Raw genomic sequence first — 19,514 nt, 5'->3', positions numbered from 1 at the left:
TTGAAGCACAAAAATTCCTCTCGTGCAACAATACTTTAATTCCATTTTAATATCCTTATCCATCAAATGGGGTTTTACAGTCTAATTTCATGGCCGTAGAGCACACAAACTATACTGCATATCACAACTATTTGGACTGCTTCTTAGAGACATGTGGGACCATTACATTAGTCCTGAGATCTTCAGACAGTCACACTTGAATATAATTTGCAAATTATTTTACCCTTGTAAGTCTGAGTCTGATAACCATTGCTGAAGCAGGAGATTTTTTAAAGAGAATAGGGATAATTTGTATGTAGCCACTGTTGCACTTGTCCATCCAAATCCTTTTAAAGCTTTCTTTGACAAAACTTAACTTCTAGCCATGGTGAAATGAGACTGGCTGGAAATAGGCCTACCTCTCTGCCAATGTACGACTTTCCCCCCAACCTTTTGTGCTTCATTTGATTTTCCATAATTCTGGGTATGAGACTCACATCATTTCCCTTACCAGGGTATTCCGAGGCTCAGCAGGAATTTGGTTGGGACATATTTTCCTGAGCATCTGCCTGAATTCCCCTGCCTTGAATATTTTTTAATCCCCTTTCTTTTAGTCATGCTCAGAGACTCAGTGCCTTGCAGAATGCTGGAACAGTCTTTAGAGATCATCTCATCCAATACCCCCATTTTACTCTCTGAATCCAAATGCCCCTCCCTTCCAGCTTCTCTGGAAATGGAAACAAAAATAATCCAGTTCAGGCCCCCTGCCTGAATCTCCAAGGAACACCCTGGGCTCTGCTAAATGATTTGTTTGCCAGTGGCGCCTCTGTGGGATCACTGAGCTGCTCCCACATCTTCACAACATTACCTGCTTGTGTACCTTAAAATAACTTAGCCAGAAACCCTAATGTCAAATTCTGAATTTGGTCACTCTGATTCTTCAGCTCATCTCTTTCTTTTGAAGAAAGGCTTCATCATTAAGAGTTGATTGTGAGCATGTTAAGCCTACTCTGGAAAGCTTTTGGGAGCCTCCATTTCCATGAGGGAAAAGAAAATCTCTAGGAAAAAAAAAAGACCATATTACTACCTGACATTTAGTGAACATTTATTATGTGCCAGGCACTGTGCCAAATGCTTACATGTGTTAACTTTCTTTTATCACTCCTATATCCCATGAGTTAGTTATGAAGATCCCTATTTCACATTTGAGGAGACCGAAGCAAAGGTCACAAAGTTTGTAACTGGCAAAGCCAGGATTTATTTTATTTTATTTTATTTATTTTTTTGAAGCTCTCAACTTCTTTTTTTTTTTATCGGTGTTCAATTTGCCAACATACAGAATAACACCCAGTGCTCATCCCGTCAAGTGCCACCCCAGTGCCCCCCACCCAGTCACCCCCACCCCCCGCCCTCCTCCCCTTCCACCACCCCTAGTTCATTTCCCAGAGTTAGGAGTCTTCCATGCTCTGTCTCCCTTTCTGATACTTCCCACCCATTTCTTCTCCCTTCCCCTCTATTCCCTTTCACTATTATTTATATTCCCCAAATGAATGAGACCATATAATGTTTGTCCTTCTCTGATTGACTTATTTCACTCAGCATAATACCCTCCAGTTCCATCCACGTCGAAGCAAATGGTAGGTATTTGTCATTTCTAATGGCTGAGGAATATTCCATTGTATACATAGACCACATCTTCTTTATCCATTCATCTTTCGATGGACACTGAGGCTCCTTCCACAGTTGAGCCAGGATTTAAATTCAGGAAGTTTAACTCCTGAATGAATACTTTTTTTTTTTTTTTTTCCTTTTTTTTTTTTGGAGAGAGAGAGAGTGCATGAATGTGAGTTGGTGGGGAGGGGCAGAGGGAGAGAGAATCTTAAGCAGCCTCCATTCCGTGCCCAACAAGAAGACCAACATGTGGCTTGATCTCACAACCCTGAGATCATGACCTGAGCCAAAATCACAAGTTGATTGCTTAACGAACTGAGCCACCCGGGTGCCCCCAGAATATATATTCTTAATCCTTATGCTATCCTGTCTCCAAAAACCTAAGATGTAAACAAGAAACCATCCTAAGTTACCAACTCAGGGAATTAACTAAAGGACCTGATCTTTCAAATAGTCTCATGAAATAACCCTAAGACCTCCTTCTAATATCATCAAGTGTGTCTTTCTTCCTTCCTATCGTAGTAGCTTCTAGACTCCCAACTATAGTTCCTCTTTCTAAGAAGGTCTGTGTATTACTACAGTCCTGAAGAGAGAACACTTTTTGTTCTGGTGAAGACCCTGATTCTTCATGTCATATCACTGAAACATTGGTAGTCTAGTGATTTGGTCATGAACCCTCACCCACCAGCTTGGCAATTCTGGAGCCTGGTAAAACCCCTGTCCACTGAAGAAGGGCAATGACAGCAGGCCTGTTCTGTCCCTGGTGTAGCTGGGTGTTCTCCAGGTACAGAGAAAAGGATGCCTCTCTTCTGATCCCCCACCCTGGGTACACTCACTTATAGAATCTCCCTACCCGCCCCCAAGTTCTCATTTTATATGCTTGATTCTGTAGCTTCTCTATTTTATACACATATATACACACACACACACATAACACACATTCTGTAGCCATTTTCCCCAAGATCTGCAAGGCTTAGAGCCTGGACCAACTCCTTCCTCTAATTCTGTATTCTAGCCCTAAACTCCAGCTTCAAAATCCATCCCATTTCCTACTTCCCGATAATGTTTCCTCTAGAAAAATCCCCTCAATCCCACCCCCAACAACTTTTTATTTAAGGTAGGACATGATCAAGTGTTTCTCTAAATGCTGTTGGCTGATTGACCTACCCTTTACACCTCCTTTCTGAAACAGAGATACTAGATGAGTGAGGTTAGGAGGAATGCTGGGAATGCCCCTCATTCCTCTCTCACTTGGGGGCTAGCTGCCCTTAGGGAACAGGCATTCCGCTCTGCTGATATTACAACACGTGGTTTATGTGCACAAAAGCAACAGGCTTGGCCCCAGAATTACACAGATTGAGCCATTCGGTCCCTGGCAGCCTTGGAAAGCTTTAGCCCCTGCTCTATGTGGGGCTGCCCCATGCACTTTCTGCAGGGAGTAGCAATAGCTATAGTTGCCATTCATTAAAACATCCCCAAGAGCTGTGCATTATCCCATCCAGTCCTCAAAACATCCCTACAAAGAAAATACTCTTAGGGCTGCCTGTTAAAGATGAGGAAATTGGAGCTTAGATTGGTCAAATGATTTGCTAAGGTCATATGGCTAGTGTCTTATCCCAGATCTTTTGAAAACAAAAATTAGACAAAACTTATGTGCCAACACTTTGGTTTGGGGGATGCGTGTGCAATTCCAGAGGATCACCAATGAAGGAAAAGGAAAAGTGAGGCAGAAGAAGGGATAGCAAATTCCAAGTGGTGCTTTACTGTGAGCTTCTCTATAGCTGTCTGCTGGGTCACATGGGCTTTTCTAAGGAGTCTAAACATCCATGTAGAGCCGTTGTATCTCAGAACAACACATCTTGGAGAGGGAAAGCAACAGTTCTCTGTTTGCTCCTTCCTGTCTCCAGTCTTTTCAATCAATATCTATCTCAGGTGATGTTAATTTTCCTGCACTTGCAGTTTGTGTCACCTGTTCCCTCTTGGCAACCTCCCTGGGGAGACAGAGTCTCCATGAGTCATTTCAGTTGGGCCTTGGTGCTTGGGTCATTGTGACTTCTGCTATAACGTGGGCAGAGACCACATTAGGGAATGGCCTAGGCTGTGTGTGGCTGAGTTGCCAAAACGGTGCGGAGTTGAGCATAAAGGTGAGTCTGATCCAGGTAGTGAGTGGCAGGGCAGAGTCAACCCCAGAGCAGCACTTTTCCAGATAGATTATAGACTTATGGCCACTTACATTAGAGTTCATGTTCAAGGAATAGTGAACTTCTCCCAAGAAAAGTCAGTTCAGCACTGTGCTAGGTACTGCAAGAAGCACAGGATGGGCTCTCTGTCAGGGTCCTCCAGAGGAAAGGCCAGTCAGATACATAAGGTACAGAAAGAGAACTTTATTTTAAGGAATTGGCACATGTGATGGTTGGGGCAGACAAGTCTGAAATATGTACAGGAGGCCGGAAGGCTGGAAATGAAAGTAAGAGATGATGTTGTAGTCTTTGAGTCTGAAATCTATCTGCAGGGTGGGTCAGGCAGACTGGAAACTCAGGCCAGGATTTCTATGTTGAGGTCTTGAAACCAAATTTCTTCCTCTCCAGGAAACGTCAGTTTTCGCTCTTAAAGCTTTTCAAATGATTGGACGGGGCCCATCATTTACTCAAGGTCTCCCGATTAAATATTTCCCACATGCAAAAATACTTTCACAGCAACATCCAAGCTAAACAACTGGCCACTAGAACCTTTAGCCAGGTTGACATGTAAAATTAACCATCACAGGATCCATTCTTCATCTGGAAATTACAATATTGGGAATTACTCTTTGGGTGCACTAAGAGATGTTGGCAATGAGCAGACTTGAGGTGACTGCAATTTCCAAGTGGAATCCGTAACAGTTGTTAATGCTTTTATCATCATAAAGGGTTTCTTCCAATGCCTTGGAACTAGCCTGCATTCAAGTAGGGTAGGACATTACTGGGCTACAAGTAATGAGGTTTACTCAGCTTTCTGTTTAGGAAGAACTGTCCAGGTGGGCTCTTGGTGCCTGTACCCATGACAAAAGTTTCCAAAGAAACTCTCTGAGAAGTGTTAATCTCTCATTTAAGGAATAGGAGAAGGAAATGGTTTGAGAGGACCTGGTGTCCCCTTGGCACAGGTATCATCAGGGCAAAGTCCTTCAAACTAACATAGTAGAGGATGATTTCTGGGAACATTGCTCATTGACTTCCTAGGCAGCTTTGAAAGGCCATATGGCTGTGATTTCCTGAGTGCCAACAATGATTATGACATCATGTTAGGTGTTCAACATACAGGATTCAAAACATACCACCCAGTAGGTATGTAACAGATGAGAAAGTTGAGATTCACAGAATTCCAGTAACTCACCCAAGTTCCCCCAGCGAGTAAATGGCCCACCTAAAAAGAGCTCTTTTTTCATCATAATTAGAATTGAAAACAGCTGATTAGCTGTGCCAGCTTACGATCACAGTAAACTTGTCTAGACCACTATCTTCCTTAGAGTAGGCAAATAAATGAATGAGTCATCAGTCAAGGTGTTTTCAGTGGGTAAGCCACCTTTTACTTGGCAGCATAACCCTTTTCCAATGAAATCTTGCATAAAACCTCAATATATATCAGAAATTTAGTAGTGGAGATGGTCCAGTTGATGCCAGAGCAGCATTTGAGACATTCCTCTTTTCTTGACCTATAGCCCCTGAAGCACAGCCATAAAATTACAAAACAAGGCCAAAATAAAGTTTGGGAAGTACCAACTGACTCTAGCCCTCAACTCATCACAACAGTGTACTACCTACCTGAAAAAGTCCTCTCTTGGGTGTGAAGGCAGAGAAATTGCTGGAGGACTTGTGTGCAACATTCAGGGTGTAAAAAAGTTAAATTCTTAGAAATTGGAAAGGATCTTGTGGGAGAAAGTTTAGAGAGTCTCCTCTTTACCATCATCTCCGTTCAAGGTCCACTTACCTCTTCGAACTGACAGAAGCAGGGACCAAGGGAGGAGGAAGAGAGAAAGGCCTGACCGGCTGGAACAGAGGGAAAATGCTGGTGCATTGGGAGGAGCCTGTACACTGTATGTGTATAAAACAAGCCATGGTCATGGTGGGGGCTTTGTTTAATGGCCACCCAACGGGCACTACAACCTCAGCAGAAGAGAAGCTGAAGGAAGATTGTTATAAGGGCAGAGGGCAGACGAGCAACTGTCCGACTAGATTGGATGCACCCAGGTTACGGGCACTGCAGACATGAGGCCACGTAGCAGAGGTATCGGCTCTCTTGCCCCCTTCATCTGTCCTTCCTTCCTTTGCTTCTACCTGGAATGGAAGGGTCAGAAAGCACAGTGAGCAGGCCGAGGGAGGACAAACAGCAAGAGGCAGGGACACAGAGAAGGGCCACTCACTTCAGCATCCCAGTCATGTTGTTGTGGTTGCTGTTAACAGAACTTAGCTCTTCTGTTTTATTTTCATTGTTTTATTTTTATTTTATTTTTTAAATTTTCATTGTTTTAATTTTAATATAATAAACATGCAGTGTTATATATGTTTCAGGCGGACAATATGGCGGCTCAATGGTTCTATACATTACTCAGTGCTCCTCAGAACCAGCGTGCTCTTAATTCCCTTCTCTTATCTCACCCCCCCCCCCCCCAACCCACCCACCTCCTCTCTGGTAACCAGCAGTGTGTTCTCTATACTTAGTCTGGTTTTTTGGTCTCTTTTCTCCTTCGTTTTGTTTCTTAAATTCTGCATATGAATGAAATCATATGGTATTTGTCTTTCTCTGATGGACATATTTCACGGAGCAGACATCTATTGTTGCCATCTATCCATGTTGTTGCAAATGGCAAGATTTTTTTTTTTTATGGCTGAGTAATATTCTAGTGTGTGTGTGTGTGTGTGTGTGTGTGTAATGGTATGTGTATAACACACACACACCACTACTTCTTTATTCATTCATGTGTTGATGGACTTAGGCTGTTTCTATATCTTGACTACTGTAGGTAATGCTGCAGTAAACATAGGGGTGCATATAGCTTTTCAAATCAGTGTTTTTATAGTCGTTGGGTAAATACCCAGTACTGGAATTACTGGGTAATATGATAATTCTCTTTTTAATTTTTTGAGGAACCTCCATACTGTTTTCCACGGTGGCTACAGCAGTTTGCACTCCCACCAATAGTACACAAGGGTTCCTGTTTTTCCACATCCTTGACAACACATGTTGTTTCTTGTGTTTTCAATTTTAGCTCTTCTGACAGCTGAGAGGTGATACCTCATTGTGGTTTTGATTTGTAACCCCCTGATGATCAGTGACGTTGAGGCTCTTTTCGTGGGTTTGTTAGCCATTGAACATCCTCTTTGGAAAAATGTCTATTCATGGATTCAGCCCATTTTTTATCTGGACTGTTTTTTTATTAGTAATGAGTTGCATAAGTTCTTTACATATTTTGGAGACTAATCCTTCATCAGACGTGTCGTTTGGAAATATCTTTTCTCATACAGTAGTTTGTTTTTTAATTTTGTTGGTTGTTTCCTTTACTGTGCAAAAGCTTTTCGTTTTGATGTAGTCCCAATAGATTATTTTTGCTTTTGTTTTCCTTGCTTTTGAAGACACGTCTAGAAAAATGTTACCATGGCCAGTGTTAAAGATATTACTGCCTGTGCTCTCATCTAGGATTTTTATGGTTTCAGGTATCACCTTTTGGAACTTAACCATTTTGAGCTTATTTTATATATGATGTAAGCCAGTGGTCCAGTTTCATTCTTTTGCGTGTAGCTGTCCAGTTTTCCCAACACCATTTGTTGAAGAAACTTCTGCCCATTGCATATTTTTGCCTCTTTGTTGAAGATTAATGGACCATGTAATCATGGGTTTATTTCTGGGCATGATATTATCTTTTTTTTAAGATTTTATTTATTTATTCATGAGAGATGCAGAGAGAGGCAGAGACACAGGCAGAGGGAGAAGCCGGCTCCATGCAGGGAGCCCGACATGGGACTCGATCCCAGGTCTCCAGGATCACGACCCAAGCCAAAGGCAGACACTCAACCACTGAGCCACCCAGGTGTCCCTCCGGGCACACTATTCTATTTTATTGATCTGTGGGTCTATTTTGTGGCACCACCATGCTGTTTTGGTTACTACCACTTTGTAGTATATCTTGAAATCTGGGATTGTGATTCTTCCAGTTTTGTTCTTCTTTTTGAAGATTGCTTTGTCTTTTGTGGTTCCATGCAAATTTTAGAAATATTCTAGTTCTGTGAAAAATGCTGTTGGTACTTTTGATAGGGATTGTATTAAATCTATAGGTTGCTTTGGGCCATATGGGCATTTTGACAGTATTTGTTGTTCCAATCCATAAGCATGGAAGATCTTTCCACTTGTTTGTGTCATTTTCAACTTCTTTCATCAGTGTTTTATAGTATTTATAGTACAGGTCTCTCACCTCCTTGGTTAAGTTTGTCCCTTGGTATTTTTTTTTTTTTGGTGCAATTGCAAATGGGATTGTTTTCTTAATTTCTCTTCCTGCTACTTAATTATTAGTATATATAAATGCAATGGATTCCTGTATATTGATTTTTGTATTCTACAAATTTAGTATCAGTTCTAATAGTCTAATAGTTGGTGGAGTTTTTAGGGTTTTCTATGTATAGTTTCATGTCATCTGCAAGTAGTGACTTTTCCTTACCAATTTGGATGCTTTTAATTTCTTTCTATTGTCTACTTTGGCTAAGATTTCCAGTACAATGTTGAATAAAAGTTGTGAGAGTGGACAACTCTGTCTTTTTCCTGACTTTTGGGGGAAAGCTCTCAGTTTTTCAAAATTGAGTATGATGTTAGCTGTGGGTTTTTCATATATGGCCTTTATTATGTTGAGGTGTATTCCCTCTAAACTTTTATTTATTTTTAAAAGATTTTTATTTATTTATTCATGAGAGACACAGAGAGAGAAAGAAAGAGAGAGGCAGAGACACAGGCAGAGGGAGAAGCAGGCTCCCTGCGGGGAGCCCAATGCGGGATTCCATCCCGGGTCTCCAGGATCACGCCCTGGGCTGAAGGCGTCACTAAACTGCTGAGCCGCCCGGGCTGCCCTGTCTTCATATATTTTTTGATTTCTTCTTTTATTGTTTGGTTGATCCATTCATTATTTAGTAGCATTTTATTTAACTTTCTTGTGTTTATGTTCCTTTCATATATTTTCTTGTGGTTGATTTCTAGTTTCATGTACTGTCGTCAGAAAAGATGGATAGCATCACTTCTAGCATTTTGAATTTGTTGAGACTTGTTTTGTGGCCTAATATGTGATCTCTTCTGGAGAATGTTCCACATGCACTTGAGAAGAATGTGTATTATGCTGTTTAGGATGCAGTGTTCTGAATATGTTAGATCCATCTGGTCTGTTGTGTCACTCAAAGCCACTGTTTCTGTGTTGATTTTCTGTTTGGATTATCTATTGATGTAAGTGGGGTGTTAAAGTCCCCTACTACTATTGTATTACTATCAATTACTTACTTTGTGTTTGGTTTTTTAAAAAAATATTTTATTTATTTATTTATTTATTTATTTATTTATTTATTTATTTATTTATTTATTTATGTGAGAGAGAGAGAGAGAGAGGCAGAGGGAGAAGCAGGCTCCATGCAGGGAGCCTGATGTGGGACTCGATCCCGGGTCTGCAGGATCACGCCCTGGGCTGAAGGCGGCATTAAACTGCTGAGGCACCCGGGCTGCACCTACTTTGTGTTTGTTATTAGCTGTTTTACATATTTGGGTGCTCCTATGTTGGGTACATAAATATTTACAATTGTTATATCTTCTTTTTTAATTGTTCCCTTTATGATTATATAGTGTGGTTCTTTATCTTTGTTACAGTCTTTGTTAGAAAGTTTATTTTTTCTGATAAAGTATTGCTACCCTAGCTTTTTCTTCACTTCCATTTGCAAGATAACTGCTTTTCCATTCCTTCCCTTTCCATCTGCATATGTTTTTAGGTCTGAAATGAGTCTTTTATAGGCAGAGTATAGATGTGTCTTACTTTATTTCCTTTCCATTACACTATGTCTTTTGATTGGAGTTCTTAGTCCATTTATATTCAACATAATTATTGATGAGTATGTTGCTATTTTGTTACTTGTTCTATGATTGTTTTTGTGGTTCTTCTCTGTTCCTTTCTCTTCTTGCTCTCTTCTTGAATGGTTTGCTAGCTTTCTTTAGTGATGTATTTGGATTCTTTTCTCTTTATTTTTTGCATATCTATTACTGGATTTTGAGTTCTGGTTACCATTAGGTTTGTATATAATATCTTATATGCATAGTAGTTTATACTAAGTTGGTGGTCATTTAAGTTTGAATTCATTCTTCATATTTCTCCCCTGCTCCCCTCCCCCCACGTTTTAGGTATATAGTGTCATACTTGACATCCTTTCATTTTGTGAGTCCCTTGACTGATTTTTATAAATATAAATATGATTTTACTGCTTTTATGATTCCTAATTTTCTTGCTCCTCCTTATGGTCTTTCCTTTCCACTCAAGGAGTCCCATTTGATATTTCTTGTATTTAGTGATCATGAATTTGTTAGACTTTGTCTGGGATTCTCTTTCTCTCTCCTTTTGTTCTGAGTAATAGCCTTGCTGCATAGCATATTCTTGATTGCAGGGTTTGTTTTTTTCTTTCTTTCAGTCCTTTGCATATATCATGGTACACCCTTCTGGCCTGCAAAGCTTTTGCTGAAAAATCAGCTGATAGTCTTCTGGGGTTCCCCTTGTCTGTAACTGTCTTCTTTTCTCTTGCAACCTTTACAATTCCTCTTTATCACTATTTTTTATCATTTTAATTACCATGTGTATTGGTATAGACTTCCTTGGGTTAATTTTATTGGGGGTTCTCTGTGTTTTCTAGATCTGGGTTTCTCTTTCCCTCCCCAATTTTGGGAAGTTTTCAACTATTATTTCCTCAAATTTTCTGCTCTTTTTTCTCTATTTTCCTCCTGGGATCCCTATGGTACAAATGTTATTATGCTTGATAGTGTCACTGAGGTCCCTAAGCTTATTTTCATTTATTATTTTTTTCCTCTCTCCTGTTCAGCTTGATTGCTTTCCATTACTCTATCCTCTAGATCATTGATTCATTCCTCTGCTCCTCTAATTTACTATTTAATCCATCTATTATATTTTTAATTTCAGTTATTGAGTTCTTCATCTCTGGTTCTTTTCAGTCTCTGATTATTTTTTTTAAATCTTTTTGTTAAAGGTCTTATTGGGGTCCTCCAACTCTTTCTCAAGTCCAGTGAGTATCTTTATGACTATTGTTTTAAATTCTCTATCAAGCATATTGCTTGCAAAAAAAAAAAAAAAAAGCATATTGCTTGCTAAGTCTGTAGTAGCTGGGGGCCCCTGAAGCTGTCAGGACAAGGTAGGCCTGTTTGGAGGTGGTGGGTCTGAAGAAGTGTGCAGGGACAGGATGCATGATGTTAGCAGTTTGCATAGATCTGCTGTGGGAGGGGGCCTGGAGCTGAGGCCTGGCTGAAAGGAGCTTGTCTGCAGGAGAATGCAAGGGCATGGTGCACTATTAGCAAGTTAGATAGTAAGTGTTGGTGCCACACAGGTTTATGTATGTATGTTTATGCTTGGGGGCAGGGGAGGGAAATGGTGCCCATCAACTCCTTTGTTCCTGGAGAAGTCCCCAAAGATCCTGCCCCTCCAGCACAGGCTCTGAGATTAGTAAACAAAGCTCCCTTCCATATATTTCAGGTGTTTTTCAAACTACTACTTCTATGCTGTATCTCCATAAGACTGTTTGTTGTTCTATCTTTTTAAGAGTGAGCTCTTTCTTTCCTTTCACCCTCCTGGCTCTCCCATGAGCCTACTAATTTTTAATCAGCCCCACTGATTGTAGAAACTCATGAAACTTGGCCTCTCTGGTTTTCAAAGCCAAATGTTATGGGCATTTGTCTTTCTTGAGTGGGTACCCTGGTGTCAGTCTTCTTCTTTCCACAATTCCATGCCCTCAGCATCCCTCTTTCCTGTGGACAGTCCCATGGGTCCGCTTAGCTCAGAACACCAATCTCTGTCCTTCCTACCCATTTTGATGTGGCCTCTTCTCTATGTTTATCTGTGGAGAGTCTGTTCTGCCAAACTTTAGGTAGTTTTCTGGGTTATTTATACTGATGTGGGTGTTATCTAGTTGTATACATGGGACAAGGTGAGCTTAGGGTCCTCCTACTCCATCATCTTACCTGGACCCCATCATTTCTAATTACTGGTTTGAGGCTATGTTTTTTTTTTTTTTTTCTTTAAGTACCTATAGAACTTCCATTTACCTAAAAAGAGACAGAAAAGTCATTGGATTGCTCAAGTTTTCATCCAGGGTAGGGAGTGGCTACTGTCAAAGAGAAGATTTAAAGAGATAATATGAGGTGAAAGTCAACTTTCATTGTGCTTATACCTCCACACTTTGCTTATCTAACATACTGGCTTAACTTATGTTCTGATGAATTATACGCTTTGTGACTTCTTTGTATGGCTTCTAGCCTAGCTTCCCGCAACTCACAGACCAAGACAGTATATGACAGCTCTTAAAACATTTGATGGAAGCTTGTCCTGTTTCTCCTCAACCCCTTATCTCCCTGTTCCATTTCTCATGGACCTTAGCTTCATAGTTCCCTTTTCCTGAGGCTCCCTTTTCTGGAACTGCTGCCATTTGTCTTGCCTGTCATCCAAGTGGAGCCCAGGCCTGGGTCCAGTACTGCATATGTGGAAGCTTGATTCTTCTTTGGTGACTGTGAGGAGAATTCTTAATGTTCTTCAGTGGAAGATCAACCCAGGTAAAATAACCTGGTTCCAATCATGTAAAGACTTCTGAGCTTTGCTTTCTCTTCCCTCCATCATCAAACTCAGTTCCCTAACCTTTATTATGAAAACATCTGCTACAATGTAGCACCAGTGACTGTGGCCACAGCTTTTCCACTTTCAGATAATTTTACCAGGCCCCCTCTCAACAGACTTTGTGGGCATTGCCTGCTTTTAGCCTATCTTCTGAACCTTTCTTCCATCCTTCAAAGAGGTTTTTTATGTTCCTCACTACTTATTTGCATTGACTGTCATCAGCACATATATTCCTGATATCTTGGCCTGTCCTTTAGAAAACCCTCCTACTACACTTCAATAAGGACTACCCCCTAGAAATGGTATCACCTAGCATATGCCATTATAGACAGTACCATTGTCATTTCCCCAGATGTCTTTATGGTAAATAGCTGCCCCTTGCCTGCACCAACTGACAGGTAAATGGCATTATCAAAACATAAGCAGGCTGCCTCTTTCTTGGGATAGAGAAAAACAAAACGCCAGTGAGTAAACAGAAAGGATGCTTTCTTTCCCCTTGCTTTCTTGTATTTCATCAAACCATTTTCTAAAAGGAGATTTTGCTATCAGCATTTGGCTGACTTGAATGCAAGTTACTAGATCAGACAAGCATTAGTTTATAAAAATATCATTATAAATATAACTCAAACCTTATGAAGAGAAAGGCATTAGCATCCCATTCTATTGGTGTCACTACATGCAGCACATGCAGCTGTGGGTAAAATGTAATGTGTGGATTGGGTCTCAAAGGCAAGTTTTCAACATTAAGCCTGTCGTATCTAAATCTTCCAGGGATTTTCAGGTTTTACCAGAAATGTGTACTCTACCAGAATGTGTAGAGTAAATGGTATTAGGTTGAGGTAGTTTTATTTTTTTAATTGCACTTGCATAAGTTTAATTTAGTGCCAAATTCCAGTACATAACAAAAATACAAAGTAAAGGCTCTCTGGTGGTTAAATCTTGTTTTTTTTTTTGTTTTGTTTTTTCCTCCTACCTACTTTACTAACTCCCATGCTCCCTGAATGGCCTACTTTCTCCACTGAATGGCCTGTTTGAAGGCCCTCATTTATCCACTGATGCTGACAACATCAATGCTGAGATCATTTCTTTTTCTTCTTTTAAAGATTTGTTTATTTATTCATGAGACACACACAGAGAGAGAGAGAGAGAGAGGCAGAGACACAGGCAGAGGGAGAAGCAGGCTTCATGCAGGGAGCCTGACATGGGACTCGATCCCAGGTCTCCAGGATCATGCTCTGGGCTGAGCCACCCAGGCTGCCCACTGAGATCATTTCTATATGATACATTCTTAAGATGAAATTTCTTTAAAACCTTGAATAATAAGGTATAATTTCCTCTGAGTATATCTGCAACAGGGATTCCTAACTCTAATTGGGCAGTCCCTTCAACTGTGTGCATTGTGGATAATGTCAAGAGGTATCTCAGAATTCTCCTGCAAGAACTCAAAGTATAAATTAAAATAGAAAACTAAATGCCATTTGGACATTCCCACTCCTCTCCTCTTTTTCCCTAATAAATTATAGTTAATTTTTTAAAAATCTAGAATCAAATTCCTTTTCCTCTCCCCATAGAGTACCTCTTTTTCCTGCATTCCTCACTTAGTTAACTGGGCCAGTGTGCCTAATAGAGAAGACACTCAATAGATATTTCCTTGCTTGATTTTGATAACTTATCTAAAATTTGTGATATCATTGTATTTTAAAATTTATAGATTTTATAATTTTTATCTAGGCCTCATAACATCATTTTTTTTAGAACTCTATCCTGAGAAGAGAAAGCTCTATTAACATTTAAGGACAGAGTTCCTTAGTGGCAGACTAAGAGGGTCATATAAAAACACCCTCTCTAATTTTTTTTTAAAGATTTTATTTATTTATTCACGAGAGACACAGAGAGAGAGAGGCAAAGACATGGCAGAGGGAGAAGCAAGCTCCATGCAGGGAGCCCTATGTGGGACTCAATCCCGGGTCCCCAGGATCAGGCCCTGGGCTGGAGGCGGTGCTAGACCGCTGAGCCACCCGGGCTGCCCCACTCTCTCTAATTTGATGATATTATTTGTTCTTCTCCCTTATCAGATTGTAAGGTCCACAAGACCAAAGACCAAGACAATTTTTTGTTCATCATTGTATTCCCAACATCTTGCTGTCCCTAACTTTGAATGAGTATGAATATTGACCATTTAGTCAATTCCTCAATGATATTCATTCATTCATTTTTATTCACTAACAAGTGGGTTCTTTGCTAGGACTCTGTCAAAACAAGGATGGATACTAGCCATGGCCCCTTAGTCACGGAGTTCACAGCCAAGGAAGAAAACAAACTTTATAAATAGAGGCTTGACACACATGATGGTTATCTCTAGGAGATGTTTAAGCTGAACACAGCTGAGAGAATGGCTAATTCCACCCTGAAGAATCAGAAATGCTTTTCAGAGAAATATTTCTGTCATCTGGGTCTTGAAGAGTGAGAGGTGCGAAAGAGAAATGGATGGAGTATGCAAAGACTCTTCAATAAAGAAAATCTAAGGAAAAAAACATTTTTTCTCAAGAATTTAAAAGTTAAGGCTAGTAAAGTTGACTTTCTGAGCTTTTGTTTTGTCATTCAGAATTACACAGATTATTCTCCATTAATCAAATTCTTTTTTCCCCTATATTTGTTGGCTTCAAATACAAAGCTAAAAACAGATTGTTCCCCTTAGCCACATTCTCATGTGATGATTACTTTTCCCCAAATCTGGAAATTGTGATTCGAAGTGAGAGTCAAGCTTGACTACATTTGTGTCTCTTATCTTGTTTTTGCAACGTCGTTTTTTACATTATGAGATGTAAACATCATAGCTCAGCTAGATAAGATTTATCTATCTTGCCCTAAATAAGTAACTGCTCAAAGTAATAAAATCAAGATTCTTTAAAACAAATCATCCAAACACCATTCATACTAGTTGGTCCAAGAAATTTAAAGGTACACATGGGAGAATCAATCATGTTTGGCTATGAAAGTGTTAATCTTGTTCATTCATATCTGCATATTCAGGAACTAGAAGTTCCTCTTAAAGAGAAACAAAACATTGCAATGTTTAACTGTCTTGAATAACAATCTCTAGGGAAAGAAAAGCCACCAAAGCTTGTGCTAATAATAGTTTTATTATGTTATGGAGTATTAGCATGTTTGTTTAATATTTTGTTCTAAGAGTTGGAGAAAAAAAGAATTGATTATGCTGGTGGTTACATGACTATCTACATTTGTTCAAATCCACAGAATCATAAATTTAAAAGGCCAACTTTATTGTATACAAATTTATTTTTTTTTAATTTTTGAAAAGAAAAAAAAACGATAAGAAGAAAGGGAATAAAATAACACTTTGTTTTATAATTTGGAGAAAACGAAACTTCGGGTCCTTCTCCTGACAGTGCTCTGGACTCTTTTCCAGAAGGCAAACACTTGGTACATTTCAAGCAGAATAATTAAAATCAATCACCCACACGGCCAGGCCAAGAATGAAGAGCAGAAAACTTGGGATTTGACAAGAAGGAGAGAGATCCAAGACAGGAAATTGACTTGGTCAGACGTGTGGAAAATCAAGGCAACCCACAAGGCCATTAATGAAGGTCCCCATAAGACAGCCTCTGCTTCTGCACCCCGCCCTTAGCCCAGGCTCTCTCTCCAGCTGGGAGGATTTATTTCAGGGAAGCCGTGCCAGCATCTTCCAAGGCAAACACAGTCGGAGCACGGTTACCAAACAATGCTGCAAAGGAGGCGCAGGTGGCACGCTGGAAGAAACTTCCTTGGGATCGAAAGAGAGAGCCAACCACAGCCAGCGCCGCTGATCTCCATCTAAGGAAACTCAACTCCACTGGACAGATATCTCCACTCCAAAGTTGAAGAGGGGAAAACCCCGTCAAGAAGGCTTTGTCCTTGGAAAACTGTAGTAGTGTCTTTTCTTGTCTCTTGTTACTGAAACACATTGAGAGGCAAACACATGAAGGTGGTCACCAGAAATGACCTGAAGATAATGGGACTGAAAGGCGTTAAAAAGGATATGGAAGTGGATTAACATCCCTGGATAGAAGCCAGCGTTAGATCAGCACTGCAGAGGGATTAACCAAAGAGGATATAGGCTAATGCGTGACCCCAACACTTCTGTTGGCTCAACGGTCTATGGGGTTAGAACTGATGCTTGCCGAAAGTTTTACAGTTTCACATGGAAAAGAAGAAAAACATATGATCACGGCCTAAGCTGTGGCATGCTTGAATCCCAGCTGCACCACCCACTGGTTGTGTGACCAGGGACAGGTTATTTAATGTGTTTGTGCCTCAAATTCTCTATCTATAAAATGGGAGAGAATGTCAGTGCCTATTTCATGTAGTTGTTGCATTGAGCTTATATATATATATGTCCGTATGGCTCCTAGAACGGTCCCAGGTATATAGCAAGGGCTGTATAAATGCTAGTTAGCATGATTATCATAAAATAAACATTCCAGATTAGAGCTGGTCTTGGTATGCCTATACTAAGTATGTTCTGAAATAACCCTAAAACCTGATCAAGGTCTGTGAACCGTACAAAGTGGCTGGTTTACAAAATTCCTGAAGTTTTATTGCTGAGGCATTTGCTAAGACTTCCACTAATTCTCTCCCATTCTCAGGAATGACCACTAATTCTTTCAGGATTTCTAGCCTTGAAGCCAGTTTCCGCATTCCTAGTTCCCATCTTTAGAAGTGGAATAAGGCCTGGGTTGGCAGTCAAGTGACCAGTATCTGGCTGAGGTGTTTTTCTGAGTCACTTGTCAAAATCACGTCCCGTTCCTGGGCCTACAATTCCTTCCTTTTTTTTTTTTTTTTTTTTTTAAGATTTTATTTCTTCATGAGACACACACACACACACACACACACACACACACACACACACACAAAGAGAGGCAGAGACAGAAGCAGGCCCATGCAGGGAGCCTGATGCGAGACTCGATCCCAGGTCTCTAGGATCACGCCCTGGGCCAAAGGCAGGCGTTCAACCGCTGAGCCACCCGGGCGTCCCCCTACAATTCCTTCCATTGCAAGAGAGAGTTGGACTAGATAACCCAGGTGTTCCCTTTGAGTTCTGACATTTTCTTATTCGATTCCAACATTTCAGGTGATTTTTTGTTTTTTACATTTTTTTTATTTGCTGTGAAGGGACTTTGCCATCTAGTGTGCTTCTCCAACTACCTTGTGGTCATCTATACCTAGCTACTCCCTGCAGAGTCCTCCACCTGTATAAGTGAAGGCAAGATTTCCCATCATCCCATGAGCTCTCCATCCTTTCCTTCCTGAGGTTCCTGAGGATGACCCCACCATTCTCCTGGGCCCAGGGCAAAGCTTCAGATGCCCAGGATGCCCTGTGTTGCCTCTCCACATCTCTTCTCCGTCTCCTCTGCCATTTTTGAGCAGCTGCTTGTGTTCAGGCTCTCCTCAGCCCTCCTTTTGACCAGTGCTTCTTAGATTTTAATGAGCTGCCGATCACTGGGGGATCCTGTTCAAATACAGATTCTGATTCTGTAGGTCCGGGACGACCAGTTTCCACATTTCTAACAAGCTCCAGGTGGTGCCAAAGCTGCTGGTAACCTACCACGCTCTGGGCAGCAATGCACTTAGTCTTCTGGTGAGAGTCCTAGAATCCAGATGTTTTCTTTTTTAATCCAATTTTCAGGTTAGCATTCTTAAACTTTGATACTGTTCTTCCTGCTAAAATATTATGGCTTACGTAATTGAATAGTAAATAAAATCTCTTCACAACAAAACCTCAACCTGTGCTGTTGCCTTAACTCCTACAATCCCCAGCCTGCATTTAACCTAATTTATCTAAGTAGCCTACATGTAGGCTGGCGGGGTGCTTTCAGGATATGTTTTTCACTTTCTGCCCTCATGCCTTGCTCAGGCTTTATGATTGCCTTAAAATGCCATCCTCCTTCTTTTATTTCTGTTACTCAAAATCTTGACACAAATACCACTCGGTCCAAAAACAAACATTTGTTTCCTTGAACGTCATCCCCTCCTTTAAATATTCATGGTGCTTTGCTTACTTTCTTTATGATGATTCACATTCTTCTCTGTAATTCCTTTTTTTTTTTTTCCTCTCTATAATTTCTATTTAGGCATCTGCTGCGCCTCTCCCATCAGACCCAGGGCTTCTTGAGGAGATGCTTCAAAACAGGAAAGGACTGTTTAAAACAAATGAATGGAAGCGCTCTGTCACTAATTATCTAAACTCGTACAGGCTGAAAATATGAAACAAATTTAAAAAAGGCTTAGATAGCTTCATACTGCATCGCGCCGTTGGCCATTACTGAGGGTGACTAGGACTTTTGGGACATAACCTCCCGCCTCTTATTCATTTATTCTGCATCTCTGAGTGCTGTCTCTGGGCAGGACCAAGGAATAAGGCCAGCACCGTGCAAGTCGTGGTATCTGGTGGGAGCAACTGTAGGCGCCAGGCAGTTGCTTAGGCCCTTGTCTGAGGCAGGGTCCTGGGCGGAAGGAACAGTCAGTCTGCTTCATGACATAATTGTCACATTCTGAAAACCTACGACTCTGGACATAGTATACTTACTAAACTAACAAATCCATGAGGATTTGTAGAAATGTGCTTTCAGTGTAATGTCATCTCTGCTTTTGATGGCCTCCTCTCCAGCATTGATAGCTGCCACCTGTGCTTTCACCATTCGCTTTAGCGCCTCTGTCTGAGCCCGACACACTTATCTTTACCGTCTCAAGGGAAGGCAGGGAGTTTCTCACGGACTTAAGCCCTTCTGTTCACTCATGGGTCACTCTCCTAAGAAAGAGTTCATCTCATGGACATATCCATGACCTATGTGAGGAAGATCAGAAAGTATTGCCATGCTGTTCTTTTTTTTTAAATTTTTTTATTGGAGTTCAATTTGCCACACATATAACACCCAGTGCTCGTCCCACCAAGTGCCCCCCTTAGTGCCCATCACCCAGT

This window comes from Canis lupus, chromosome 6 (genome assembly GCF_011100685.1).
Source record: "Canis lupus familiaris isolate Mischka breed German Shepherd chromosome 6, alternate assembly UU_Cfam_GSD_1.0, whole genome shotgun sequence".
In the NCBI taxonomy this organism is placed as follows: domain Eukaryota; kingdom Metazoa; phylum Chordata; class Mammalia; order Carnivora; family Canidae; genus Canis; species Canis lupus.
This window is presented reverse-complemented; position numbering follows the sequence as displayed.